This window comes from Engystomops pustulosus, chromosome 7 (genome assembly GCF_040894005.1).
Source record: "Engystomops pustulosus chromosome 7, aEngPut4.maternal, whole genome shotgun sequence".
Taxonomy (NCBI): domain Eukaryota; kingdom Metazoa; phylum Chordata; class Amphibia; order Anura; family Leptodactylidae; genus Engystomops; species Engystomops pustulosus.
In genome coordinates, this window is record NC_092417.1 from 77,122,634 (window position 1) to 77,130,516 (window position 7,883).

A 7,883-nucleotide genomic window follows, 5' to 3' on the forward strand; every position below is an offset into this window, starting at 1 on the left:
CAGCTACGCAGGGCTTTCAGGGCCCTCACACCGGTTTTGAGTGAGAGAGAAATTCCAAATGGATGGGGGTTCCCCTTCCAGCTTCATGCTAAGAAAGGGGATAAAATGGTTGACTTTAATTACTTGGGAGATCTGCCTACATTTTCGGGGATTCTCAAGTTGCTGCAAATTTCCTTGCAAGAATGGCCATCCTTGTGTGTTCTGCCACCGGTTCCGTCATGAGCCACGTGGAAGGTGGTGCAGAAGTCAAGATCCCAGAGGCACACCGCCGGCTGCCTCCCCAGTCACAGGCTGAACGAGTCATTGCGCCAGGCCTTCTCCCCCACATGTGGGGTTGCCGGCCGTTGCCGGGTCACGATAGGGCCTTCTGTTTGGGGGGACGCTTTGGGTGGCTCAAAGCCATGGAGCCATGATATTCATGATACATAATGTTGTACTTCTTGCTTCTTTTCAGTTATGTCTACAAGAAGAGGTTTGGTACCTTTTCATAAGCACTGTTACCTAATATCTAACGTTAATATGGGTCATTGTATTCTTCTATTGTTTTAGCAGTGTTTTTACTACATTATATAGAGTCATAACGCGGGTTGGCCGGGGCAGGGTTCATGCAATCTTTAGATTAGTTAGGATCTGGTCTGGCCAATAGACTTCGGCATTTCAGTTTTCCACTCAGATTGCAAGCTTTTCTAGCTTTGGCTTTGTTGCACAGTTATAGTGTTTCTATTAGTGCGTAGCGTTGGTCTGTCTGGGTTTTGTGTTCTGTGTTGTTGTTTTTTTGTACATTTCCTAGTGTTTCAGGTGGTGACATCATAACATTAAACATGTTTACCACGAGTTTCTGCTCCAACAATGTAAGAGGCCTTAATAACACCAGTAAGAAGGGTGAAATTATGTATCACCTACATAGACAACGGGTGTTGGTCCTTATGCTACAGGAGACACATTACAAGACAGGCTCTGTTCCCTTGGGACGGAACAGATATTAGGATAAATGGCATCATTCCATGAGTCCCATAGAGCTAAGGGGGTGTCCACAGCCTTTTACAACTCCTTCTCTCCTCAGATCATAGATCCCCGATCAGACTTGGAAGGCAGATCCCTTTTTCTGAAGGTAGGATGGGCAGGGTACCACCAGGTCGCTCCACAGCTGCCACTTTGTTTGCAGCGGTGGCCAAGGAAAGTACAGAATCATAAGGCTTGAAGCGCAGTCAGGGGCAGGCTGCAGGTCGAGACAGGCGACACAGGATCAAAGTCAGAAGCAAGTAGGAGGTCACAACAGGAATTGCAAAATCCTAGGTACACAACAGGAAGCTTTCTTTCTCTAGGGCACAAGGCTCAAAGATCCGGAAGGGGTCAAAGGAAGGGGGTGGCTACTTCTCAGGTCAGGTGGCCAGCAGCACCAATAAGCAGTGCACAGACACTTTAAATATTGCAGGAGGACTGCGCAACGCTAATTGGTGCTGCTGGCCACCTAACCTGAGAAGTAGCCAGCCCCTTCCATTGACCCCTGCTGGATCTTTGAGCCTTGTGCCCTACAGAAAGCTTCTTGTTGTGTGGCGCACAGGCCCTTTAAATCTCGGAGAGCCAGATGCAGGAAACACCATTGAGACTACTTCACTGATACATACAGCCAGAACCCAGAAATCCCCACTGTGTTTTTGGGAAACAATGGCAAAAAGGCCATCGACGGGGTGGGGCTTTTTGGAAGCTACATTGCGTAGCCAGCTGTGCTGACTTGATTATGGTCCTTTATCACAATCCCAGAACGGATCTTAGGGTGAATGGCATCCTCTCTGACTTTTTCCCTGTCCATAACAGGACCAGACAGAGGTGCCCCCTGTCCCCACTACTGTGTATATTGGCAACGGAGCCCCTAGCGAATGCCATCAGAGCAAACAAGGTCGGTGACAGTGGGGGCACTGGTGGAGGGGAGTTTAGTTGTGGGAGGTCAGGAACCAGCGGATCAAGAGCTTGGCAGAACCCCTGAAGGTCTTTCAAGGAGCAAAAACAAAATATTTCGCCATCTTTACGAGCCGACAAGGTGAAGGGGAACCCCTAATGATAGGGAATATTCTGTTTCTAAGAAATAGGAAGCAGTGGGTATAGATCCTTATACGTTGCATTGTCACCAAGGCGAGGTCCTGGAACAATTAGACCTGAGCGCCTTCAAACTCTATACTGTGTAACATGCACCTTCATCATAATCTCTGTAACACAGCACATGTCCTTCAGCCTATTAGTAGCCCCTGTGGGCTCTGTACAGCTTTATAGAAGTATCTGGGTGGTTCTCTAGCACTGAATTGAAGATTGTCTGTAAAATAGTGGGAACGTCTTCCTCGCTAGCAGATTCAGGGACCCCTCTAACCTTTATGTTGTGGCGCCTGCCACTGTTGTATAGATCTTCAACATGGTCCCGCAACTCTTGAATAGCTTTATCTTGGACAGTCAGGAAAGTTGGCACATTTTGGCATTAGCGTGGTCATCCTTAAGCAAATTGACTCTTGGCATATTTCCACTATAACTGATATCCATGCTTCTTTAACCTCAGAGACCAGCATCCGGAAGTCTGAATTTGTGGGAAGTTGAGGTACATGCGACCACCAGTCTGTCGGTACCTGTACCAGTGGGTCTGCGTCTAAAGAGTGTTCAGAGCTGGGTGACCATGTCTGGGAAGGGCCAGGGGGGACGAAAAGCATGAGGGGTAGAGTTATATTCCGCTGCACCCTTATTGGATGATAGAGCCCTGCACTGGAGAGATTGCCGCTGTAGTAAAGGGGGGGCTAGTGGGAGATGACTGCCAAACCCGGGCTAGGCAGCAGGCCTACTGGACCCTCTTGGGGGGGCTCCAATACTGCAATAGGTACAGGGGGGGTAAATACCTGAGTTCGGCGCCCGGTCTTCAATTTCCACCAGGCTGCCAAGATGAGGCTGGGTCAGGTGGCGCACACTGCAGGGGAGTTTGCCTGCCGAGTCAGCGGAGGAAAGGCAGGCCCAGTCACTGTGGCACCCACTGGCGCCATCTTGGCTGCAAATGCTCTTGTCTCCCGGAGAAGAAAATCTGCCATTTTGCGCAGGCTTGGGTTTTGCTGACAGTCTGTCGGCATGCCTGATTTCTTCCCCTTTCGTTTGTTGCCCACAGCTGGTGGAATGGTAGCAGGAGTGTAGCTTTTGTGGCTGGGTTAAGCAGAGTGCCACTAGTGCTCGTCTGCCTCAGTCGTCTACCAGACACGCCCCCTCTTACAATGCATTATTAACGTAGCAGCCAGAAACCAATCAACCAAAACCCTAGACATCTATGACACCCAGTCATAGCACACAATATCTCACCATACTGTGACTGACATGTCCTATATTTGGAGGGTTTTTTTAATTAAGCAGTCACTCAGCTTTAAATGGAGAGGGGAGGGATGATAAGCGCTCACCCTTCTTCCTCCTGCACTGGGCTGTATGCATTTGTGTACATGAGGCCTAATGTTGACCAACTCATACATGGTGCAAAGTACACCTTAAAGAAAACCTACCATCTCGGATCTAGCTATTAAAGTAGATCCGGTGGTAGATTCAACTAATAAATGCCATCGTAGCCCTACGGCTAATTCTTTAGTGGCCGTTGCATTTGGCAAAAGAGTCTACTGGGGAGTGGAGTAGCCGGAGCTGAGGCTACACAGCACGGCTACTCCACGCCCCAGTAGCCTCTTTCGATCCTCCTACTATGTCATTTTTTAGCGCGTAGCTCTTGGTAGCTCTGAAAAGACTCTGTACGCAGAGCCGGTGGCTGTGCGTACTCGGGTCTGCAGCCAGAGCTACTGTGATCAGTGGTCAGAGTGATCAGATCTGTGTGTTATAACAAGCCGTGTACCTGTGTGACCATGGTCAGATTTCTGTCCACTGGTAGTAAACATAGATGTTCGTATAGAGAGGCAGCCAGCAGAGATCTAGAAAACTGTGAGTACCGTATATACTCGTGTATAAGCCGAGTTTTTCAGCACAAAAAATGTGCTGAAAAACGTCCCCTCGGCTTATACACGAGTCAATACTGACTAAAATTGACTAAAAAAATAATAAACTTATATACTCGCCCTCCGGTGGCCCCGATGCGCAGCGCTGCTCCCTCGATGTCATCGCGGCTCCTCTTCTGGCTTCCCGGCTGTTCTTCTTCCTTCAGCGTGCTGGGCGCCGCCATGCTCTTCTCGCAGGCGGCGCCTAGTATGACGTCAGCAGGCGGGCGCCGCCCGCGAGAAGAACATGACGGCACCCAGCAAGCTGAAGCAAGAAGAGGAGCCGCGATGCCATCGGGGAGCAGCGCTGCGCATCGGGGCGCACGGTGAGTATATAACTTTATTTTTTTATTCTGCTGGGGGCACGGCTGTATACTACTGGGGGCAGGCTGTGCTGTATACTACTGGGGGCAGGCTGTGCTGTATACTACTGGGGGCAGGCTGTGCTGTATACTACTGGGGGCAGGCTGTGCTGTATACTACTGGGGGCAGGCTGGGCTGTATACTACTGGGGGCAGGCTGTGCTGTATACTACTGGGGGCAGGCTGTGCTGTATACTACTGGGGGCACGGCTGTGCTGTATACTACTGGGGGCACGGCTGTATACTACTGGGGGCAGGCTGGGCTGTATACTACTGGGGGCAGGCTGGGCTGTATACTACTGGGGGCAGGCTGTGCTGTATACTACTGGGGGCACGGCTGTGCTGTATACTACTGGGGGCAGGCTGTGCTGTATACTACTGGGGGCAGGCTGTGCTGTATACTACTGGGGGCAGGCTGTGCTGTATACTACTGGGGGCAGGCTGGGCTGTATACTACAGGGAGCAGGCTGTGCTGTATACTACAGGGGGCAGGCTGTGCTGTATACTACTGGGGGCAGGCTGTGCTGTATACTACTGGGGGCAGGCTGGGCTGTATGCTACTGGGGGCAGGCTGGGCTGTATGCTACTGGGGGCAGGCTGGGCTGTATGCTACTGGGGGCAGGCTGGGCTGTATGCTACTGGGGGCAGGCTGGGCTGTATGCTACTGGGGGCAGGCTGTGCTGTATACTACTGGGGGCAGGCTGGGCTGTATACTACTGGGGGCAGGCTGGGCTGTATACTACTGGGGGCAGGCTGGGCTGTATACTACTGGGGGCAGGCTGGGCTGTATACTACTGGGGGCAGGCTGGGCTGTATACTACTGGGGGCAGGCTGGGCTGTATACTACTGGGGGCAGGCTGTGCTGTATACTACTGGGGGCAGGCTGTGCTGTATACTACTGGGGGCAGGCTGTGCTGTATACTACTGGGGGCAGGCTGTGCTGTATACTACTGGGGACAGGCTGTGCTGTATACTACTGGGGGCAGGCTGTGCTGTGTACTACTGGGGGCAGGCTGGGCTGTGTACTACTGGGGGCAGGCTGTGCTGTATACTACTGGGGGCAGGCTGTGCTGTATACTACTGGGGGCAGGCTGTGCTGTATACTACTGGGGGCAGGCTGGGCTGTATACTACTGGGGGCAGGCTGGGCTGTATACTACTGGGGGCAGGCTGGGCTGTATACTACAGGGGGCAGGCTGTGCTGTATACTACTGGGGGCAGGCTGTGCTGTATACTACTGGGGGCAGGCTGTGCTGTATACTACTGGGGGCAGGCTGTGCTGTATGCTACTGGGGGCAGGCTGTGCTGTATGCTACTGGGGGCAGGCTGGGCTGTATGCTACTGGGGGCAGGCTGAGCTGTATGCTACTGGGGGCAGGCTGGGCTGTATGCTACTGGGGGCAGGCTGTGCTGTATGCTACTGGGGGCAGGCTGTGCTGTATGCTACTGGGGGCAGGCTGTGCTGTATACTACTGGGGGCAGGCTGTGCTGTATACTACTGGGGGCAGGCTGGGCTGTATACTACTGGGGGCAGGCTGGGCTGTATACTACTGGGGGCAGGCTGTGCTGTATACTACTGGGGGCAGGCTGTGCTGTATACTACTGGGGGCAGGCTGTGCTGTATACTACTGGGGGCAGGCTGTGCTGTATACTACTGGGGGCAGGCTGTGCTGTATACTACTGGGGGCAGGCTGTGCTGTATACTACTGGGGGCAGGCTGTGCTGTATACTACTGGGGGCAGGCTGGGCTGTATACTACTGGGGGCAGGCTGGGCTGTATACTACTGGGGGCAGGCTGGGCTGTATGATGGGGGGTCTGTGACCAATGCATTTCCCACCCTCGGCTTATACTCGAGTCAATAGGTTTTCCCAGTTTTTTGTGGTAAAATTAGGGGTCTCGGCTTATACTCGGGTCGGCTTATACTCGAGTATATACGGTAATTTATACAGAAAGTATTTTGAAAAATTATTTAACCTTTCCCTTTTTTAAACAATATCCATCAGGATTTTGGAAATGGAAATACCCTTTTATGGGTGCACATGATGTACAATACTGCTATTTGACAGGCCTAAGACTTGAAGCTAAATGCGGTTTGGAAAATGTATTTTTTTCTTATCCTTTTTTGCTATATAGATGCATATGTATGGTACCCAACTAGTGTCAATTTCGTATCTGTCTTTATTTAAATCACTTTTTACCGTAGCTATACAGCCACAAGTGCTTAGTAAAAGGAAATGAAAACCACACTGACTTTTGTGTACAGACTGCCACCAGCCTCTACTTCATGAATTTGAGGAGAGCATCTATACAGCCTGCGTTTAAGATATAAATTCTACCTTAGTGAGACTGCAGTGTGTTACAAAAGTATTCATAACTTTATTTCATATTTACTCATTTTTAAAGCCACAAACCTAAATGTATTTTACTGAATACATATGTGATAGAGCAACACGAGTATCTAATATATAAAGCTGAGTGTATGTGTGTGCTAAAGGAATCTGGACCGTTGCGTTTACAATCATCAAATTTTGCACAGCCTCTTTCTGTGACTCGGGGAACGTCATAGACTAGGTCAGTGATGGCAAACCTTTTGGAGACAGAGTGCCCAAACTACAACCAATACCCATTTACATGTCATAAAGTGCCAGCATGACAATTTTAGTAGTAACCTATTGATCACTGCTGTATCACAGGTTTCAATCGCATTGGCGTCCAGAGTTCACCAATACGATGATGGAGAAATTTGGATTGTAGCTTCCTTCCAGGGTTCCCTGAGGAGAAAGAATCAGTGGAACTAGAGAAGAAGCTCCAATGATAACCCATATATATCCAAACCTTCTCGCTCCTCCTGTAGTTGTGGCAGCCAAGGATATTGCTTTAAAGTGCTGCTGAGCATGGCACGTCCTGGGCTGGCACGTCCTGGGCTGTCTTGTACCACACGAGGAAGCTTTGAGCCTTGACTGGCAAACTCTCTGTTGGCATGAAGGCCTGGGTGCCCACAAAAAGGTCTCTAAGTGCCACCTCTGGCACCCGTGCCATAGGTTCGCCACCACTGGACTAGGTTTTGAGCCGACATTTTCACCTTGCGTTTTCCAAAATACACTTATTAACTACCATATACAGGAGCCATTGTCTGCTGCTGCTGTGGCTTTTATAAGCTGAGCTTTGATTAGTTACTATTTTGCCACAGGTCATTAATATGAGCTCTGAGCTTTGGTTGATTACTAAGGCAATGAGTATTAAACAGCTCATGTGTGAGGTAAGATGGATAGGGATACAAAGATGGGTAAGATGGATAGGGATACAGAGGTAGGGGGAAATTTATCAGAAATGTCTGAGGTAAAACTGTTCCAGTTACCCATGGAAACCAGTCAGAGATCAGCTGTAATTTTATAAACAGCTGTGAGAACAGGAACTGGCTATACACAGGGGCAGGCTGGCTAAATACAGGGGACTGGCTGGGTTTATACAGTGGGCTGGCTATACACAGGGCACTGGCTGGCTATATACATGGGACTGGCTGG